We start from the raw sequence: 6,000 nt of genomic DNA on the forward strand, positions 1-6,000 counted from the left end.
TGAAAATAATATTCTGCCTTATAAAATTAAATGTTTTTTAATATGGGACTGATATGTGGCTGTTAAGGGATTTTAGCAAGTGTGGCCCTAAGAAAAAAATGATGTTTTTCTGTGTGATAAATTTTACCCATTCTAAGCATCTTCTTTGCTCCTACTCCTTTTGTTACCCAGATGCTTGCATCAGCACTACACCATATAATCATTATTACTGCGGTCCAAACCACATCTTTCATTAATGTCTCTACATTGTTTTGGGCCATCACTACAGAATACCTTACTGTTACTTATAGCTTGTTGTAATCCTGAAAGTGAATAATTTTGGAGAAATAAGTAAAATTCCAACTATCCATTTTTGAAAAATTTTCACTAATTAACAGTTTTTAGACACTTTTTTAATGTAGAATACTCAAAAATTGTTCTATTTTGAAATCTGAAATCTGATTAGGCATCTTTGAGGATGTCATGCTTTGCTATTTTACAATAAAATGGTTGAGAAATACATTATAAATGAGTGAAAATATAGCATACATCTCTGTAATTTTTCTTGCTCATTTAAGTGTGCAAGAATAGTTATCCTGGTAAACATCTTGTTTTTGTGTGCTATTTCAAAGATCACACATCAAAATAAAAACATATTTGAAAGTGTGATCTCATGTACTTGTGATAAAATAAAAATAACTACTGAGTGGTTTCATGTGTGGTCATTGGTTTGTCATAGATTATCATTTCTGTAAATAAGAATATATTGTCATGTTACGTGAATATACATGATGAAATAAAAAATAGGTAGTTTGTATACTCAATAGTTTTTATTTAAAAGCAATTAAATTAAATACATTATAGTATGTTAATGTAACATGATACTTGAGATTTTAATTCTAAAAAGGCAAGGACATTTAAAGTTATGTTATTAATTTATTTAGAGTTATAAAAAAATAAAAACAGGGCACTGCCCAAGGTTTTAGCTCCCCTGCCATAAATTACAAAAACATATAATAATAAACACTGGAAGAAGAAACTCTCTCCTACCAGTCTGATTTCTCTCAAATCTTTTAGCAATGTTATATATATATATATATATTTATCAGCTTTCAAAATTATCATGAATATTCAGTAACTCTTCGATCTCAACAAGAATAATTAGATTAGTCTTTACTAACGTGCAAGTAAGGGTTTGCAGGTTCTGGCCCTATTATGAAAGCCTGTGCAGAGCTTTGCAATGCTGACATAAAGTAATGAAGATAACACCATATGAAGTAATGGAAAATACTAGTGAGACAAGTTATGATTGCTGTAGGAACAATGAATATGGATTTCCTGATTTACATACATTTAGCATTTCAACCTTAATATATTTGCCCTGATCTGCTGAGGTTGTACTCAAGTGCATTGCAAAATTGGCTCCTTGAGTGTTTTCTGGTCAGAGAATTTCAGGATTTTATTCTAATTGCATTTACACTGATTTTATTCCAATATAAAGCCACTGACTTCAGTTGAGTTATTCCTGATTTAAGAACCAGGCCCAGCGTGTCCAAAGAGTTCCATAGAGCTTTCAGGCCAGATTATGCTCTCAGCTACACCAGCATAAATGTGGAATAAATTCAATTATTTCAGTAGAGTTACTGAAGGTTTACACTAGTGCAACAGAGATCAGAATTTGACCTTGCATTCACACTTGTGTAAATCCAGAATAAACCCATTGAAGTGAAGGGAGTTATACAAATGTAAAACCAATGAGAGATCAGAATCAGGCCCTTTGCCTTTATATCCACCGGTTCCAAATCAGCATTCCTCAGCTTGGTACTTGATTCAGTTTAATGAAGCATTTGTGATATTTAGTATCTTGTTCTGCCTTAATCTAGGATTGTTGCAATTTGGTTTAGAGAGTGAGGATAATTTCATTGGTAGTTTATTCAAATGCTTCTTACCAGGTATCATGGATCCTACAGGCCCGGTGCTCTCAAACAGCTCTGTAATAGCCCCCAGGAGAACTGCCTTCAGAGGTCAATCCTCAAGGGTTGCACGCTTTCTCTGTGGTAAGTCCTGTGGCTTCACTGGCTCTGGGGACTGAACCTCAGAGCCTTCAGCACCCTTCCTTCACACCGTGAGATCCCCTCAGCAAGTCCACCTGAATTGGATACATGGGAGAGAGTTACACACAAAGGGAGCAATGCACCCCAACTTAATCTGGAGTGACTCTCAGCCAGCATTGTAAAAACAGTTTTGTTTTGTTTTTTGGTTTGTTTTTAAAGATATACGGAACATAGCGTAGGAAGCCCTTAGGTTAGCATAGGAAACAGGAAGCTACAGCGAAGTCCAGCTGGGTCTGTACAGAGCCCAGGGCTCTCTCTCAGCCCACAGTCGAGAAGTGTCTCTGCTTCCAGCAACCCACACTATACAATCCCCCACCTGGCCCCTCCTCAGTCCTTTGTTCTTCTTCCTGGGCAAACTTGTCAACTGGCTAGCCACCTTAGTTTTTTGTTCTCCAGCTGGTCCAAACTGGCCGGCTTCCTGAAGAGGCAGTCCATGGTCATTAGTTGATAGGTACCTTTGTCTTCTGTGAGATCACAGATGAGTAACAAGGGGGTTAATCCCGTGCTCAGGGTCAGTGCTGCCAGACCCGGCACTGGGAGTGAGAGCCTGAATCAGGAATCTCTAGAGCACTATTATTAAAATCAACAGCTTAACATAAAATGACTTATCCTAATAGCACAATGCTACTGGTCATACTTATCCAGCAGTTACTTTGAACTGAGTTTAGGTGCGTTGTGGAGATCATATACTCAGGCTTCAACAGAGAAAGCTAATACTTGCTTGAGCTATTATTAGTCCCTGCCATTCAAATCACACTGCACTGCAGGAACTGGCATTCTCACCTTTGATGTCCCATATAATGCTACAATAATTGGCATTTTACTTCACAGGGAACTTTAAAATTAAACAATGGTACATATTATTGGTATGGTACAGTAGGTACTAAGGCATTTTATAAACAGAGCACCTACTTTTAAAATATAACAGTTCCATTGTAATAATCCTGAACAATAGCCAGACTAAATAGTAATATAATCTTGCTCAGGTTTTTCAGGTAGGAATTCTTCCCTTATTATATTCTAAAATAATGTAACAGTAATTTTATAATTTTCTACTTAGAATATATCCATTATTTATATTACAAATAATAACGTACAATAGTTTTTTGCTATAGCCTCTCAGTTATGGAGTTCAGTAAGGAATACTGGATATTTGCAATGAACATTAGTGGAAGTCACTGGATACAAATCCAATGGGACTCATTTTTTCATTTTATAAGAATGTCAGAGATTCTTTTACTTCATATCATCTTAAAAAAATAGGGCTGAAGAACAATTTTTTGTTCTATCATTGGAATGGACCAGTTTGTACTAAATGAACCAGGGGGTTATCTTTTATTTTTCACAAAATATCCTACAGAGGAACTTTCCTATTGTCCCTATGGAAACCATTATCTTCTACTTCAACCTGAACACTGTGCTGTCCTAGAACACTGCGTTACACACTCAGTGAGAACAGGCGTTCGCATGGCACTGTTGTAGCCAGTGTTGCAAGGTATTTATGTGCCAGACGCGCTAAAGATTCCTATGCCTCTTCATGCTTCGGCCATCATTCCAGAGGACATGCTTCCATGCTGATGACGCTCATTAAAAAAATAATGTGTTAATTAAATTTGTGACTGAACTCCTTGGGGGAGAATTGTATGTCTACTGCTCTGTTTTACCTGCATTCTGCCATATATTTCATGTTATAGCTGTGTAGGATGATGACTCAGCAAATGTTCGTTTTAAGAACACTTTCACTGCAAATTTGACAAAATGCAAAGAAGGTACCAATGTGAAATTTCTAAAGATAGCTATAGCACTCGACCCAAGGTTTAAGAATCTGAAGTGCCTTCCAAAATCTGAGAGGGATGAGGCGTGGAGCATGCTTTCAGAAGTCTTAAAAGAGCAACACTCTGATGTGGAAACTACAGAACCCAAACCACCAATAAAGAAAATCAACCTTCTCCTGGTGGCATCTGACTCTGATGATGAAAATGAACATGCATCGGTCCACACTGCTTGGCTCGTTATCGAGCAGAATCCATCATCAGCATGGACGCATGTCCTCTGGAATGGTGGTTGAAGCATGAAGGGACATATGAATCGTTAGCGCATCTGGCATGTAAATATCTTGTGATGCTGGCTACAACAGTGCCATGAGAATGCCTGTTCTCACTTTCAGGCGACACTGTAAACAAGAAGCAGGCAGCATTATCTTCTGCAAATGTAAACAAACTTGTTTGTCTGAGCGATTTGCTGAACAAGAAATAGGACTGATTAGACTTGTAGGGTCTAAAGTTTTACATTATTTGAATTTGAGTGCAGGTTTTTTGGTACATAATTCTACATTTTTAAGTTCAACTTTTATGATAAAGAGATTGCACTACAGTACTTATATTAGGTTAATTGAAAAATACTATTTCTTTTGTTTTTTATAGTGCAAATATTTGTAATAAAAAATAAAGTGAGCACTGTACACTTTTTATTCTGTGCTGTAATTGAAATCAATATATTTGAAAATGTAGACATCAAAAATATTTAAATAAATGGTATACTATTATTAACAGTGTGATTAATTTTTTTAGTCGCTTGACAGCCCTAATAATTATCCCTTCTAACTGATCAATCTTATACTTCTATAATCCTACAACTTAACTCTATTTAACATACAATGACATGACATGTTAATTAAACATAACATCACAATAAATGAATAATAAACTAAAGTCATTACACTACTCAGTATAAATGTTTCCTGCGAAGTGCAGTTCAATATGTTATTTGAGAAGCCTCAGTTGGAATACTGTGCCAGTTCTAGGCACCACACTTTAAGACAGATGTGGAGGAACTGGAGAAAGTCCAGAGGACAACAACATAAATGACAAAAAAGGTTTAGAAACTTGACCTATGAGGAAAGGTTAAAAAACAACTAGGTATGTTTAGTCTTGAGAAAAGAACACTGAGAGGGGACCTGATAACAGTTGTCAAGTATGTTAAGGGCTGTTATAAAGAGGACAGTGATTAAGTGTTCTCCATTTCCACTGAAGATTTGGCAAGAAGAAATTGGTTTAAACTGCAGCAAAGGAGATTTAGATTAGATATAAGGAAAAAAACTTTCTAACTATAAGGATAGTTAGATACTTGAAAAGGTTACCGAGAGGTTGTGGAATCCTTGTCACTGGAGGTTAAAAACAAATTAGACAAACACCTGTCAGGGATGGTCCAGGTATATGTGATCCTGCCTCAGCACGGGGGAGATGGACTAGATGACATTTTGAGGTCCCACCCATCCCTACATTTATATGATTTTAAAATTATCTTTTGGAGGTGTGAGTCTTATTTGTTTTCTGACTTATTTTATTATTCATGTCATTAAAACACGACTATTGGAACAAACTGCCAAACAGCAATTCAGTATCCAAAGTATTTTTTAAAATAAGGTAAGCTTGTTTAGTTATAAATACTCTGTGTCTCTTGAACTAACACTGAATTTATCAGGGAACGTTCTCAAATGTTATGGGCTAAATAACAACACTGCTGCTAATAACATATGTTCGTAAATTAAAGGACATTACTATTTACAACAATATGCATATTTTAGTATTGATTATTCTGGTTCTGTTCTACTAAGCTAAGTATTTGGAATATGCATATTATTATTTCTACTACAGTAGAACCTAGAGATCCTATCCACCATGAGAGCTCCATTGTGTACAAACCCATAGTAAAAGAAGAGTCTTTGCCCCAAAGATCTTACAATGTCATAGGCAAGACAGACAAAAGATAGCAAAAAGAGTTAAAACATACAAGCAGAAGATTGGAAACTGAGATAAACAGATTAAGGGTTTGTCTACATGGGGAAATTTACCAGCGTAATTATTCTGGTATAATTATACAGCTATAGTTATACTGGTATCATTTC

The sequence above is a fragment of the Lepidochelys kempii genome, chromosome 4 (assembly GCF_965140285.1).
Source record: "Lepidochelys kempii isolate rLepKem1 chromosome 4, rLepKem1.hap1, whole genome shotgun sequence".
Classification (NCBI taxonomy): Eukaryota; Metazoa; Chordata; order Testudines; family Cheloniidae; genus Lepidochelys; species Lepidochelys kempii.